At 44.0% G+C, this 16,361-nt stretch overlaps 1 protein-coding gene across 2 annotated transcripts in view; it reads right to left on the bottom strand.

Moving 5' to 3' along the window:
• Window positions 1-16,361, bottom strand: part of SEMA5B (semaphorin 5B) — a 165,890-nt gene that overhangs the window by 139,930 nt on the left and 9,599 nt on the right. The window contains exon 1 of one of the 2 annotated variants that reach the window (XM_072417909.1): window positions 9,521-9,794. The exons of the other annotated variant lie outside the window; for it this stretch is intronic. The gene's annotated coding sequence lies outside the window, so the exon portion shown is untranslated. Of the gene's footprint in view, window positions 1-9,520; window positions 9,795-16,361 lie in introns of those variants that run through there. 2 annotated transcript variants of the gene reach the window in all.

Below are 16,361 nucleotides of genomic sequence, written 5' to 3'. Positions count from 1 at the left end.
GCACCTCACTCCATAAAAAACTGAAAGCAGTTTGGTCTTTAGCTACAATTTAAAGTGGAGGAGATGTGCAGATCTCCATTTCTGGGCTTCCAAATTATTGTGTCCAGTTGTCACCCCAAACATATTTATTAGTAAAGTTAAACATTCTCAATGTCAGTGAGGTTCAGGATGAGAACTCGAGGGCCCCCATTTCCCCGAACCGTATCACCTCCTGCCCTGTGCAGCCTCAGCCGTCACCTAAAAATAAACCCCATCGCAGAGTCCTCCAGATTACGCCGAACACAGAGATTAGATTCACTTCACATAATTCATGTCTTAAAGCTGAACTCCGGGAAGAAGCAAGAAAACAAATAATGAATTTATGTATTAGGAATAATCGGATGTATTTGAATGCAACAAGTGCCAGAGTTCAAATATCTCCCATCCCCTGTTATCCCCAAACAAGAACTGGGAGGGGGAGGGACAGTTTTAAAGCTGACGGGGACATGCTGACAGGAGGTGAGGGCAGAGGGATTACCAGGACATAGAGCACAGGAAGTTATCAGCTCATACCATTGCTGGCAGGATCAGCAGGCATAATCTTCACTTACTGAACAGATTTATTCCAACACTTTCAATTGATCATTTAACAATATAAAATTGTATTACGAGCCCCTTTGAGGGGCAGCCAGTGATATGGCTATGGACTTTGTAAAGAGGTGAGCAATATGTCGGCACTATATAAAAACTGGATAAAATTAATAATATTTCATGAAGTTTCCCTTTAAGCACTCCTCTTTGGGGCCAGGACACTTTGCATTGAGTTTCCCTTAAAGCACTCTTCCCAGGGCCCAGAGATTTACCATGGAGTTTTTCTTTAGGTATTGCTTCCCAAACCTGGAGATTTTCATGTTGTTTCACTTTAAGGACTCCTCCCTGGGGCCTAAAAGCATTGCGTGGTGTATCCCTTTAAGCACTCATCCGGAGGTCCAGGGACTTTGTATGTCATTTCCCTTTAGGCACCTTTCCCTGGGGCCCGTAGATTTAGCATGGAGTATCCCTTTAAGCACTCCTCTCTGGGACCCAGAGACTTCTCATGGAGTTTGCCTTTAAAGCACTACTACATGAGCCCAGAGATTTACCATGGAGTATCCCTTTAAGGACTCCTCCCCAGAGTCAGAGACTTTGCATGGAGTATCCCTTTAAGGACTCCTCCCGGGGTCCGGGGACTTTTCATCCACTTCAGAGGGGGTCGATGTTATGAGATAAAACCCTACGCTGGGAGTCCTTGGACTTCTTTTTGCTCCCTGAAAGGCCATTCGGAGTAATGCGCTTTGACAGCTCTCCTGGAATGGACAAGGGCTGAAGCCAAAGATAAATAATTGTTACTGGGCCGCATTATCCTGAGAGCTCTCACAACATTCCAGGGCCCTGCCAAGAATACGGCTCCATTCTCTCAGGCCGATGTGGCCCCCCTTTGTGCCTGACAAACAGGAAATTTCTCTGCCCCTTCTGTCCTGAAAAGGCCTCCAAAATTTCAGGCTGATTGGGAACCGAATTTGCCCTTTCTATGCGGCCGAGTCCACAGGGGGCAGCGGAGGCTGAAAGGAGGGCGGGGGAATAAAGGGCAACATAGAGTGGAGGGCTGCACAAGAAGGGGAGAAGCTGCGCTAAGCACTAGTTAAACTTTACAGAGCTCCAGAGACAAGAAGCTTAACATGGAACAGCTTGTAAATGCTGCGCATTGTGCTCCAGGCACTCTCCGCCAAGACGAGCTACAATGCAACGTGTTCAAATCTCACAGATCATATTATCTATCCCAAATTCCTGCTCAGGTCAAAGCTGGGGAGGCCACTTAGATATTATCACAAGAGGTCAGATTGGCCCGTATGGAGTCACCAAAGGGCCTCTCCCCAGGAGCAATCAGCATCAATGTAAAAATTTGTCAAGGTGACCACACGAAAGGGCTGCTGTTTTGGTGTTTTTGTAGTCAGACAACAACAAGGAAATCTCCAAAATAGGCAAAGAGTTCCTCTGTGACCACACTGACAGGCGAAACCAGAGTCACCAAACCAAAATGCAACCAATGAGGTGAGGACACAACACAGGGCCCGAGGAGCCAAAAAAAAGGTTTTCTTTTTACAATCAACCAGTTCCCGAAATTTCACTCACCATGTGCTCACCAAGACAAGAAGCGAGATGAAATAATTCTGGAGCACTCTGCTTCTTCCTTTATGACTCTCCTCTCAAATATTCTGCTTTGCTGGAGGACTTTGCTCCCTCTTCTATAACTCTCCTCTCCTAAATTACTCTGCACTGCCAGAAGACTCTGCTCCTTCCTCTATAACTCTCCTCTCCTCTCCTCTCCTAAATTACTCTGCTTTGCTGGAGGACTCTGCTCCTTCCTCTATAACTCTCCTCTCCTAAATTACTCTGCTTTGCTGGAGGACTCTGTTCCTTCCTCTATAACTCTCCTCTCCTAAATTACTCTGCTTTGCTGGAGGACTCTGTTCCCTGTATGAATGGAATATAATTGTAGTCTTGGCGTGGATGAAACGTGCGTCTCTCTAACACTGGCAGCTTATAATTGAGCTATTAAAGAGTCTCTATTGAGTTTTATTCATTACGAAATTCTGCTGCAACAGTAAATATAATATATTCAGGATGAATTAGAAGGTGAACAGCCGAGTAAGCACAAAGCTTAATGTTCAGCATTTACATTTAATTTTTAAATTGGTTTACCAGCTGAAAAAAAAAAATGAGACGGCAAGATGGATTACGCGGGCTGGCGGTACTTTGTTACGATTTTAGATTAAATGCAATCTGACACAAACTAGGAGACGGCGAGGGGGTGGAGGGAGCGACGTTCACTTTGCATTATTGGAAAAAGAGCGTCATTCATCAAAGCTGCGCAGAACTGAGATTCAGGCGGATGGATCATCTTCTGCCCTGCTGGGTGAATGGTATGATAATCCTCCAATCCTCACCAATCAGCCAATGGTAGCCATTCCCACTCACAGCTTCCAGTGTGGCCATAAAAACAGAAACCCTACATGGCTCTGGATTTCTGCCCCTTGCTCTTTTATGTTGCACACATTCTGCAAGAGGTGATTGGTGGTCAGCTGGTCAGTTTTCAGGTCTTTGCTGTACAAAACATCCAGCCTTAGGAGACCCTGTCACTACACTACAAAAACTATTGCAGGTTTTAAATTTTAACATTGTGTTTTCATTCACCTGTGAACATTCTGAAGGAGTCAGAGAGATAACTTGTCTCACAGATTAAGTACAGGCTGCAAACACTGGAGAAGATAAACTGTCATGGAAGAAGCTGGGGGAGCCTGCAAACTTGGAATGGTTTTATTAAAAATAATTTGTTATTAGTTGGGAAATGTTTTTAATTCTGGACCAGATCCATTGCAGGTTTGCTGGATCACCCAGGTTTTACCATAATAGGCTATCTTTGCCAGTCTTGCAGAGCTTTCATAAATCAGGTTCTATGTGTTCAGGGTTTCCTAGTCATATTCATAAACAACACACACAGCAAAATACTGATTTATGGTGCATCACAGCAGACAAAAAGGAAAAGCAAATCCTAACAATGAACTTATATATTGGGTCCCTTTTAATCTTGCTGATAACTTCCTGCACTCCCTGCCTGTGCTGCAACTAGTTGCAGTTCCCAGCTATCTGTGCTACCAGACAGTTACATTGTTTCTAGATATCTCTGGGAAGGCTGATCCTACTAAGGCCCCAAGGAAAAAAGGAAAATAATGAGAAAAGAAATTAATTCTGTCTCTATGAAGGCGTCATAGAAGGTCGTCTCTTCTTGAAGGTCATTGGGTAAAGTGTAATGTGAGCTTCCATGTAAAAGACGCATTTACTCCAACATTTCAGAGGTGAACCTACAAGGCTGCACATTTGGGTCACTCTTAGTATTGCGATCAGTGGCCTATATTGCAGCACAGGCCGGATAGATGAGGGAGGAAGCTCAGGCCTGATCATTGTATTATGAGATGAGTGCAGGACAGCAGCACATGCATTATCAGCAATCAATGCAATGATATTGAGCCCATTGATTAGTATTAGAAGTTTGCAATCTGTGACGCGCTGTATGAACAATCTTCATGCAATTTCTTGTGATTTGACACAAACCACAATAACGGCCCCAAGAAATCTCTCCGCTCACTTTTAATGTTTTTTTCCGATCTCAAAAACACGGCCATTACACCACTTTGTCTGATTTCTCTTTGTTGTGGTGAAGGCCGCATTTTGCATCTGAACGTCCTGAAGATGTTCAATGACAGTAAAATCCTTTACAAGACACCATTATTAAGCACTCCGCAGCAGAAAATGCAGTTTATTCCCTGAGAAAAGTGATCGTGGCCTTTTACCTCTTGCAGAGCTTTCAAACAAATCACCTTCAATGGCTTAACAAAAGAACAGAAATGTTATATATTGCAGCTTTACAGTCCTTAGATGTCCTGGATGCATTTATTTCTTTTCTTTCTGTCCCTTGGGTGACAACACATGCTTATTGTTATGGAGCTGGGTTGTCACGCTAGAACAAGACAGAATCCCCCCCCCCCTTCATCTACCTAAGATAGGTGGCTGCTGCTTACAGAGATTGCTGGTAATAATGTTACTGTTAAATGCAGAACAGACAGGAAGTACAAGAAGATATCAGTCCACTGAAATTATGGCAGGATCAACGAGTAATACTTTCAATGTTATAATTGAACAGAAACTTTGTATTGCCTTATAAGCAAACGTGACTTTTCTTCTGCATGTGGTGTTAGACACTTATGTGGGTTTAGTGTGGCATAAAGAGCGAGCAGCGGAGCAGAGAGGCCCCACCACTGTGCCATCTCCACCGCGTCTCATTTAGCTTAGAGATCTCCCCGGCTGTTTCTAGATGAATCCGAGCATGGCGGGAAGAGAGGCTGAACGATAAGCCCTCTGGAAGCCATGAAGCGCGCCTCGCAGGCGGCCTAATGCGTTTCATCCGCAGGAGACTTGCCGTAAGTGATTTTTCTGGCACCACCAACCCTGTCTCTGCCTGGAGGCGGCAGCTTGCCTGGCAAAATTCACCCGGCCCATTGCACAGTGCAGGAGATGACAGATGAAGCGGACAAATTACTAACTGCGGACTGTGATGTACGAGTCACAGAGCGACAGGAAAACTGCGCTGGGGGTGAAAGACGCCAGCTGCCGCGGCACAGATATGCGCACCGTGTGAACAGCACACAGGGAAAGCGGCTTCCTGCAGGTAAGTTAGAGGGCATTGGGCACTGAAAGTGGCAGCTGCCAGAGGACCTCAAGCAAACATTACTCCTCCCCCCCCAGGTGATAAATATCGTACTATTGCAGCAATACCGCCAGAGAAAGCGCCAGCACTGTCATGCAATAAAACTATCAACACATAAGTGAAAGGTGCCAAATTACCTGCCTGGCATTTCTGTGTATCTGTCAGATGAAATTAATGAGTTTTAAGATGAAATTTAGGAGTTGCAAGATGAAAATCATTTAGGATGGGCAGCTAAAGAGAACCAATCACCAACCTGTGAAATGCCCTGTGCCCGGATGTAGGAGACTGGCATTCCCAGACAGTCAGAGATGATTTCAATGGAAGGGTAGCTGGATCTCCCAACCATGCAACAGCACGGGGGCAACTTACCCTATTAATATTAGCATTCTATGATAAGAATTTAATACTTATATATTATTGGATCTGTGGCAGCTTTTACACCTTGAAATAATTTTTACCCCTTCTAAAACAAATTTTTGTGGGGTCAATGGGAAAGGCCTTACATTGGGGGTCGGTGTAAGTAATACAGCCCCAAAGAGTGGTGGATAGAATATCACGAACACATCATTATCATGCAGCTGGATCAGCCAAGTGGTGCCGGCACCAGAACTATTTAGGTATCATCTAATAAGAGGACAAGTTTTCACAGTTCGGGGAACCCCCAAGCAATCTCTGGAGGGACCATGGGGCACCACTGATTCCTGGCTGGGAGTAATAGTATGGAGAGTAATAAAATTCTCTGCAATATTAAGATAATCCCACGCCGCCACCTGATATCCCCCGAGCTCTGTCCTCTGCCATTCTCCCCTCGTAGTCACCGTCTATGAAATACTCTTCACGCGTGTCGTACAAATGCTTATCGCAGTCAGAGCGTTGAGCGGCGGGGCGGCAGATCAGACAATGACAAACTGCAGAATAAGCAGCGTCACCAGAATGTACAGTCAGACAATTCTTCATCATGACTTTTCTTGTAGAAAATGGGATATTTTATCTTTTATCTGGAAATTTCCTGACAGCTCGGACGCCAACCAGCTCCTGCAAGATGCCCATTGGCACAGAACTGGTTTACACATTGGTTGTAGATGAGTAAACCGTCCCGGAAATGAAGAGGCCACTTGTCTTCATTGGACAGCACATTGGTGGCGGGAAGGGAGGGACATTTAAAAGGAGGGAAAGGCCCATGGTGACCCGTAAGACCACACAAGTGCCTAATTGGTTGTTCTGAATGAAGATGCCAAGCGGTTAGCTAGAATTACTTTTCAAAAGTTTTAATGTTGCAGTCTGATCACTGGGAAAGAGGAGATTGAGGAAATGCTTTCCCTGCCTGCAGCAGACTGCGACATCATCTCAGTCTTGGCAGTGTCACTGACTGGAGACCATGGACAGCTTTTTGCTGAGATTTTCTGAGCAGTTATTTTGTTTCTGTATACTTTGATATGTCAGGAATTTATTCATGGAGCCACAGAAGATACTGCAGCAACAGAAAACAGAGTCTCCCATTGGGGTAAGTCATGGGGGAGAAATGTAGGTTTTATTTGTTTCCCTGAGCTGGGTTTCTGTAACATTTCAGTCTTCTTGGAGTTAATTGCTGGATATAATTGCATCCATGTGGCAGCATCTGTGTGTGGTCACAGTGACCAGGATGGAGGGGGGAAAGGGCGGCGCTCGGGGCGCAGGGAAATGCCGCGGTCGCAGGATAGGATGCGCCTGTGGATGTTTTTTATTTATCATTTCCAGCTCTCCAGCACCTGCAGAGTGACAGCGCCAGGAAAGGGGTGGGAAACATCCGAGTGTATATTTTCTGCTTTTAGGAAGTGACCCCGAGGCTCCACTTCTGGCAAAAACAGCGAACAGATGAGGCCGACGCCACTTCCAGTGTTCCCGTACGGAATGTCACTGGGAATGACTCAGGATATATGGATCCTTGCATGGGGGAACATGCTCACCCTGCACACCGTATTAACCCCACGCCTGCCCACCGCACCGCCGTCCATCCTGTTATCCAACAATCATTTCCGTAGATCTGGCACCGAATTACTTTGATAAGACATAAAAACAACCATAAAACCATTGTAATCAGCATGACCCCTGATCAATCCCAATCCTCAATCAATCAAAATGCTCAAATCTGCCCTCTGACCTCCTCTTCATTAAATCTGCCCTCTGACCTCCCCCTCAATAAATCTGCCCTCCAGTATTGCACAGATGTACTGACTCCTCTCCTGCACTGCAATTGTTTCCTACTTGTCTCCCAGTATACATTAGAATCTGCAGTGAGTCATGTGGGCGTTACCTGGGGGGGGGGTTCTGTATGCAAATACAGCTATCCCTTTAAGCAATTACTCCAGACAGAGACCCATCAGTTAGTCTTACATTTGCATAACTCCTCCCAAAACCAGGCCGACTGTGTACATCAGGCTGAGAGTACACACAGCCGGGATCTGCCTCTGCCACATCAAGAAGCTGAGGGATCCAGTAATGATGAAGACGTAAATGTTTTATTTAATAAAGTCATTATTACGATGAAGAGAGGAAAATGAGAACCAAGAAAAGCAAACTATAAATAGATAAAAAATCAGCAAAGTCAAAGGGTAAATTCACACAACTTTTTCCCAAGATTCACACAGAGGAAATATCACACAATATGTACAGAACAGCCAATGGTGAAATCTGCAGTTTGGTGGCAAATTTATTATCAGCAAAATCCACCCAGAGTTCTCATCCATTACCCTGATCCTCCCCGAAACCGAAAAAGTGACCCCTCACATATACCCCGACCCCTAACATCAACAACTCTCACCCCTAAAATGTAACATTCATCTGATCCCTAACAATGAACCCTCAGACCCCAACAAATACCCCCCAATAAAATAAACAGCCGTACCTTATCCCTAACCCAATGCTGGAAATCTGGAAATAAAACTCCCATATTTAAAACTATCACATTACAGTAGAATAACCCCCAAAACTTTCCATGTTTCTTACCCCGAAACCCAAATTCACTAAAGTACTCTATGTGTCTTATCAGTGGCAGAACATAACTTCCCTGCAGCAACATCTCAGGGTACAAACTCCCCCAGGAGATCTGCACCCTACAACTTAAACCCCACCAGCAACCATCAAATCTTTCATTTCTGATCAAATACAATGTTTCTAAAACCCCCAATAAACCCTTCTACAGTATTTGTTATCTGTCTGTCGCTTGTACTGCGCTACGTAAAATGTTGGCGCTATATAAATACTTTTCAATAATAATATGAATATTGATGCTTTATTACAAATAAATGAAAATATTTGCCCCCCCCCCTAAAACCACAGATAACAATACAAGATTAGATTTAAAACAAGTTAACGTTTGTGTTCAATATAATGAATATATCAATATATGAGAACTGGATGAACTCAGAACTCAAATCTCAGTTTTTATTTATTCAGTGTTCTCCCCAGCCCCTTTTAGCTGGGTGTACCACCCGGCACTTTTCAGTGACCACCCGCCAGTTTTTGGGTGGTTATTGACAACTTGGGTCACAATACAGGGGCTGCCACCCGCCTACAGCTTCTTCCCACCCAGCCTAAAAAAATTTCTGGGGGCAATTTTGTTATTGAATGTTTTGTTTTCATTGTATTTTTGTCTTCAGTAAAAATCTGTGAATTTTCCATTCCAGTAACAGCACCTGAAAAGTCCTTCAATACAACCATAGGGTTTTTTGTAGGCTCTGTTGGTTGGGGTCCTCTCCTCCTCCGGTGTGTCATTGTTTGTTATCTGTCATTTATAACCCCAATTTATTGTACAGCGCTGCAGATTATGTTGGTGATATATAAATGCAATTTACTAATAATATTAATATTGTGCAAAAATATTTAAGGCTAACATACCATTGCCATTTATTGCGTCACCTCAACATCCATATTGAATGTGAGCGCGCTGCGGTTGCCAAAACAGCTGCCTTACCGCAATACATGATAATAAGTGGCACAAACGCCCATTATGGTGTGAGTGAATACAAAACACAGGTGCAGTGTGTGAATGGACCCTCAGGGATGTCGGTGCCATAATGTTTTTGCTCCAAGAGAAGAAAATTGACAAACACAGAAAAAATGTTTTTTTGGGTCTATGTTACTCCACAGACCCCCTCCAGCCCAGTTTTATCGCATTTTATGAACTGTCTACATGTACATAAATTCCTGGACGTCTCCCCACATGGAGCCCGAAGGCAGGAGGACACATCGACTCACCGCTCCCCAGAGAGCCTTCGTCCATGCACGACGCAATTCCGCCAGGTGTTAGTGATTTCACGGCTGATCTATGAAGCAAGGTTGTGCGTTTCACTGCCTCCAGTGCCTGGGGGGGGACACTCAGCTACTATTTAAATCCCTGTCAGACTTTGGAGTCACTGTGACGTCCCTGACAATCCTTTCGGACTCTAGTTAACCCCTCTGGTGCCGCAGCACAGCAAATCGAACGTTAGAGATGGAGCTCAGAGGGGCTGCGGTGAGCGCAGAGTTATTGGCGGTTTGGAACGCTTGTGTGTGTTGGCGAATGTTAAAGCCACAAGTAACAGGGAGTGAACGGCCCATCGGCCTCAGAGCCCCAGCGCAGCCTTTTTCTGGAAAGGGGCTGCGATCCTGGCAGAGTTAACACTCGCAGCTGCAGAATGATATTATCCAACCGAGAAAGAGATGAACACTTCATTCCAGAGCTCATGTCATCTTCTATCCCATATGGACAAGTCACTAAAAAGATCCTGAAAATTCAGAGAAAATCACTAAACTGTTATCAGTGCTGACTGCTATCAATTACAATGTTCTCCTTTATCCCTGGGGACTACAGAACCCCATTCCCTCTATGGTATGAATAGGAGAGGAGCAGGTTTTGTAGTCCTAAGTTTTTTCTCCAATATAGGATGAGAGTTGTCACCCTAGGACAGGAAATATGTAAAAAGTAAATAAGAAATAAGAAAAAGGTGAAAACGAATGTAGCCACCATATGCTGAAAAATATGACATTGATGTTCTTGAGATTGGATCCAGTGTAGGGTGAAGTGACTTATGTATTCAACTTTTATACATTGGTGTACTGATAATTGAGGACAAACATTCCTCATGGAGATGGCCAACCCGACAATAATTGGGGAATGATAATAAATGCAGCTTTGTGCAGAATGATAGCACAGTGGGCAGATCTGTGGCACAGATGCCTATAGGAAGTGCTTGAAAAAAGACGTTCATGGCAGGATCACCAGAAGGTATATTGCAAATGTGCAACATCACCATTCAGATTTTAGTAATCGGCTTTATACCCACTTGAAATAATTTTGAACCCAACCCCCAACACTAAATTAACCCCTAAAACTACATCTATTAGTATGTCCATTGTTCTGCTCTCCAGATGCGTTTCTCCTTTGATTCCTCTATACAAGTCAATGTGAATAGTAAGTTTGCAGCCAATGTATGATACATCTTAAAAAGAAACTCATTGCACCATGAAATCTCCTCCAAAGATGCATTGAGTGGCCTCTCCGTCTGACCCCCATATACCCCCCTGACAGATTCTCTCCAATTTATAAATATTTCAAGTGGGTAAAAACTGAAAAATGAACAGATCGGCGATGAAAACAGAACAATGCATTGGAAAAAAATGTCTCTGACATCCTGCGCTGATGATAACGCCGTACACTGGCCTCAGGGCGGCATAAATTACCAGCAAATTGTTCACTGAAACAAAAGACAAGAAAAAACATCTTCAACTGGAATCAACCTTCCAAAAATATTTCACAGAACTTATTTGTGGAATAAGGAAAAAAATTGCCCCCCAGCTTAAGAGACAGACAGAAACATTTTAATTGATATTTCCCAGGAGCTAAAAAAAATATTAAATCTGACCCCTTCATTAAAAGGTCGCCGGGCCCCCCAGGAAAAACGAACAGGGCCCCTTCACTATCATATCCTGTCACTCTTTGTCCCTGTCCCTACTACCTGCTACTTTCCCCACTTCTTAGATTGTAAGCTCTTCGGGCAGGGTTCTCTCCTCCTCCTGTGTCTTTGTCTGTATCTGTCTTTCATTTGCAACCCCTATTTAATGTACAGTGCTGCGTAATATGTTGGCGCTATATAAATACTGTTTATTCATAATATTATTAACCCCTGGATATCACTGCTACAAACACTGAACTATGCACCGATTTCTGTGTGTCAGACACGATTGTCGCTAGGATCAGACACAACCGGTGACGGGATGAGATACGCAGGTGTTCCCGTAATTAAATAAAGAATACATTAGGCTGAATCTTCTCTGACAAAGTTTGAGAAATAAAAGCAGCTGAATGGAACAAGTTGTCCCAGATTTGAAAAATTCCATCAAAGATTTGCAGGAAGAAGAATATCCTACATGATAAAAAATCCTAACGCTTGTTCGATGAAGAAACGAGCAGAGAGAAGAAACCACGGCAGCTGATAAAAGAAACTTCAGCTTTATATTAGAGGTTAATATTAATAATATGATGGGGATTTATAAATAAAATTATAATTATTACAAATAATAACAATCTGAGATTATGTTATTTAAATCATTACAGTATATTATATGGAAAATGAAGTATGGGACCCCCCCCCCCCTTCTAGATGATGGAATTCTAGTGAGGGGTTCTGGTAATTCTCCATCATACACAGACATTATAGACAATTGTCCTCTTCTCGCCTTGTGGTCACAGTTTGGTGAAGACCCCTTTCTGTTCCCCCATGTGGATCCAATAGGGGGCAAATCCCCACCATCAGTACCTGACCTCACTAATAGGGGCAAAGCCCCACCATCAGTACCTGACCTCACCAATAGGGGCCAAATCCCCACCATCACATCATTACCTGACCTCACCATTAGGGCCAAATCCCCATCATCAGTACCTGACCTCACCAATAGGGGCCGAATCCCCACCATCAGTACCTTACCTCACCAATAGGGGCCAAATCCACACCATCAGTACCTGACCTCACCATTAGGGCCAAATCCCCATCATCAGTATCTGACCTCACCAATAGGGGCCGAATCCCCACCATCAGTACCTGACCTCACCAATAGGGGCCAAATCCCAAAAGGGGCCAAATCCCAACCATCAGCACCTGACCTCACCAATGGGGGGAAATTCCCACAGACAAACCCCAAAAGTTTACAGCGTTCCCAGAAGAGTGAAGGATGCTATCGGGGCATCTCCATATTAATGGCTATGAGTAGAGGGATATTCCACATTAAAGGTTATGAGATGTCCAGCAAGCTCACGTAGGTGTGATATTCAGTGGTATAAAACATTTTGGTTAATTTTTGGTACATACACTCCTTACACAAAATGCTTACTGCTCAGTATTTCTACCCAGTGATAGCGCTATACTTCTGCTTTCAGTACAAGGCTATCCGTCAGCTCACACAGAGGAAGACAATAGGCTGGCTAATTGGTTTCATCTTAGCAGTTGTTCTGTGAGGATGAGAACAAAATATACGGAGCAAAATGTAAAGTCTGGGTATCGGTAGGTGAATTCATATTATGGAGTGAAAAGCATGAAGAATGTGGAGGAAAAGTGCAGCAAAAATCACTCAAGTAAATTCTACAGGAATACTGAGTAAAATATGTAGTAAAGTGGGCTGCTCTCCCATCTCAGATCTATACTCTGCAAGCCATGGTAAGAGATCTTCCTAAATACAGTGGCTCAGTGGTTAGCACTCTGGCCTTTGCGGCGCTGGGTTCCAGGTTCAAATCTAGACCAGGACATTATCTGCATGGAGTTTGCAGGTTCCCTCCCACATTCCAAAAACATGCAGTTAGCTTAATTGTCTTCCCCCCAAATTAACCTTATTGGTAAAGACATATGACTACGGGGGGGATATTAGATTTTGAGCTTCTTTGTGGGATAGCTAGTGACATTACTCTGGACTTTGTATTGCGCTGCCCAATATATTGGTGCTATATAAATACTGTGTAATAATAAAAATAAAATGCTTGGGGTAAAACTGACCTGCAACTATACATGCTGTAGGGAGCAAATTACAACTACAATCTATATTTTTTTGTTGTTGTTGGATATGAACCCCTTGGGTGGTTTAAAAAAAAATTGTAGCTCTGGCTGTAACTCTCTCCTCCTCTTTGGTGCTGTCCCCTACAGTGTTTCTTCTCCACCAGAAGATGTCCTCAGTCTTTGGGTTTAATAACGCAGTGTTATAGATGGTAATACTGTAAATAAAGGACGTCATGCGCCCGCCTAATATGTTGGTGTCTCCCTGAACAGCTTCATTCATAAAGTCTCAATAAAGAGAGCACCTTATATATTATGGAGGTCATCCCAAGGTCAGGAGAAAACTAATGAGGACGCTTTATGTCATGTGACCAGAATAAAGACTTTGGAAAAAGGTAAGTATACTAGACATATTGCAGGAGGGACAGTGGCCAACACAACGCCGGGATAACAGAGAGTATTGCACGGCGCTCGCCATGAACTGAACTTTCACACAAATATGAACTCTGAGCCAACAGCAAGAAAAAATTCCAATTTAATCGGAGTCCTCGGTGAGCTGAGCCGGGATGAAAGATGTGGCTGCAGGCGCTCCATGTAAATTTCATCACAGCCTGCCCATCATTAAACCCTCCGGTCAGCTCAATCACCTTCCGCCCAATGATTCACCCGTGTCCCAATAACGCAGGAAAAAGTGAGAACGGAGAAACTCTCCGCTGTGACCACAAAACCACAGAAAAGGAAGATCCCTTCCAGAAAAATCCGGAGTCCAAAATAAACAGGGGAAGGATTGTACGCAGGATGTGGACGCACGGCGCAGCCATTCGTATTTACTAACATTCACATTTGTTTGTAACATCTGCAGGAAATAAGAGATTTGTTCAGGAAAAACCCAGAATGATTCTTTGTACCTGAAAATCATCAAATCTGACAGTGCTGCCTCTTTATAAAGCAGCTTCAGGCCATTCCTCCTGCTTGTTTCACCATATTCAATCCGCGGTGAATATAATTCAGGCTGCCGATAACGTCTCCAATTTATAAAATAAACATTCACTTTTTTTGTTTTTACCAATTTATCTATGAACTGGAAAACAGCGGGATGGAAAGATGGAAATAAAATTTGTTAGCCAATCTTTATAATCTGCACTTCCACAGCAATCAGATTCCAAAATTATCCAGAGCACAAAAATGACAAATTAACTGCAAAAGGAAGCGATTCTCACCAATCTGAAGAAAGGCAAAGACGTCAAGGTCTGCACTTCACACTTCTAGTCCTAGCTTTATATATATTATGTCATATTACATCCATACATTCTAAGTAATGTGTCGGTGGGAAATGTCTTATTCTGATTTATTCTACAAGAACAGAGCCATATTTGTTCAGGCATCAGCACAGCATAGAGAGAGACAGACCCAGAGTATGTAATGTATAGCACAGCCTACAGACCCAGAGTATGTAATGTATAGCACAGCCTACAGACCCAGAGTATGTAATGTATAGCACCCAGTCTGCAGACCGGACACGCCCGGAGTATATAACATATAAAACATACATGACTGGGAACAGCTGAGAAGTGAAATGTAAAACTTTGCTGTATGTTGTGACATGTCAGGAATTTGTCAAGAAAAGCTATGACACGTCAACTTTAATAAATTAACCAATGGCAGAAAATAATCTTTAGCCAGTAAATAAACAAACTTTCTATATTGGACTTGGATACTGATTAGTTAGAAGCCACCTAGATGTTTCTGGAACATGTAGTTCCTCAAGGAGGGTCTACTGCCGGTTGGGCAAACCGAGTGGTCAATAAATTCTAGTGCATAGTGTGCGGGAAAATATCTCCCCAATATTACAAACACACACAGGAGATATGAGAAGGTGACACAGGGTGGCCTGGTAATGGTGAGGAAATTTCCTTCTATATAAAGCACAGAACACACGACGGCTAAATCAGGATGAGAATGACAGAGCGCTGACAGCAGTGACTCATTCATCCTCAGCAGTGCACACAGACACAACCTCCATACACATCAATACCAAGTGTATATAATGCAGGAACACTATGCAATGCGCACAACTGGGGGGTCCCTATCTGCCCCCTGGGACCGATACAAAATCATATTCATCAGTGTCAACACATCTGGAATATGGGAAACAGAGAATTTATAATTAAAATACATGGGGCTCATATAAATGCCCTGAATACTACGGCGCACCCCGCACAGTGACTACAGAGCACCCAGCACAGTGACTACAGAGCACCCTGCACAATGACTACAGAACACCCTGCACAGTGACTACAGAGCACCCAGCAAGAGCACCCAGCACAGTGACTACAGAGCACCCTGCACAATGACTACAGAACACCCTGCACAGTGACTACAGAGCACCCTGCACAATGACTACAGAGCACCCAGCACAATGGCTACAGAGCACCCTGCCTAGTGACTACAGAGCACCCTGCATTGTTACTACAGAGCACCCTGCACTGTTACTACAGAGCACCCAGCATAATGACTACAGAGCACCCAGCACAGTGACTACAGAGCTCCCTACACATTGACTACAGGGCTCCCTGCACAGTGACTACAGAGCACCCTGCACTGTTACTACAGAGCACCCTGCACAATGACTACAGAGCACCCTGCCTAGTGACTACAGAGCATCCTGCACTGTTACTACAGAGCACCCAGCATAATAACTACAGAGCACCCTGCACAGTAACTACAGAGCACCCTGCACAGTGACTACGGAGCACCGTGCACAATGACTACATAGCACCTTGTACAGTGACTACAGAGCACCCTGCCTAGTGATTATAGAGCACCCGGCACAGTAACTACAGAGCACCCTGCACAGTGACTACAGAGCTCCCTACACATTGACTACAGAGCTCCCTACACATTGACTATAGAGCTCCCTGCACAGTAACTACAGAGCACCCTGCACAGTGACTACAGAACTCCCTGCACATTGACTACAGAGCACCCTGCACAGTGACTACAGAGCACCGTGCACAGTAACTACAGAGCACCCTGCACTGTTACTACAGAGCACCCTGCACAATGACTACAGAGCA

This window comes from Pyxicephalus adspersus, chromosome 7, assembly GCF_032062135.1.
Source record: "Pyxicephalus adspersus chromosome 7, UCB_Pads_2.0, whole genome shotgun sequence".
Classification (NCBI taxonomy): domain Eukaryota; kingdom Metazoa; phylum Chordata; class Amphibia; order Anura; family Pyxicephalidae; genus Pyxicephalus; species Pyxicephalus adspersus.
The sequence above is the reverse complement of the archived record's forward strand: the minus strand, read 5'-3'. Positions and strand labels throughout refer to the sequence as shown.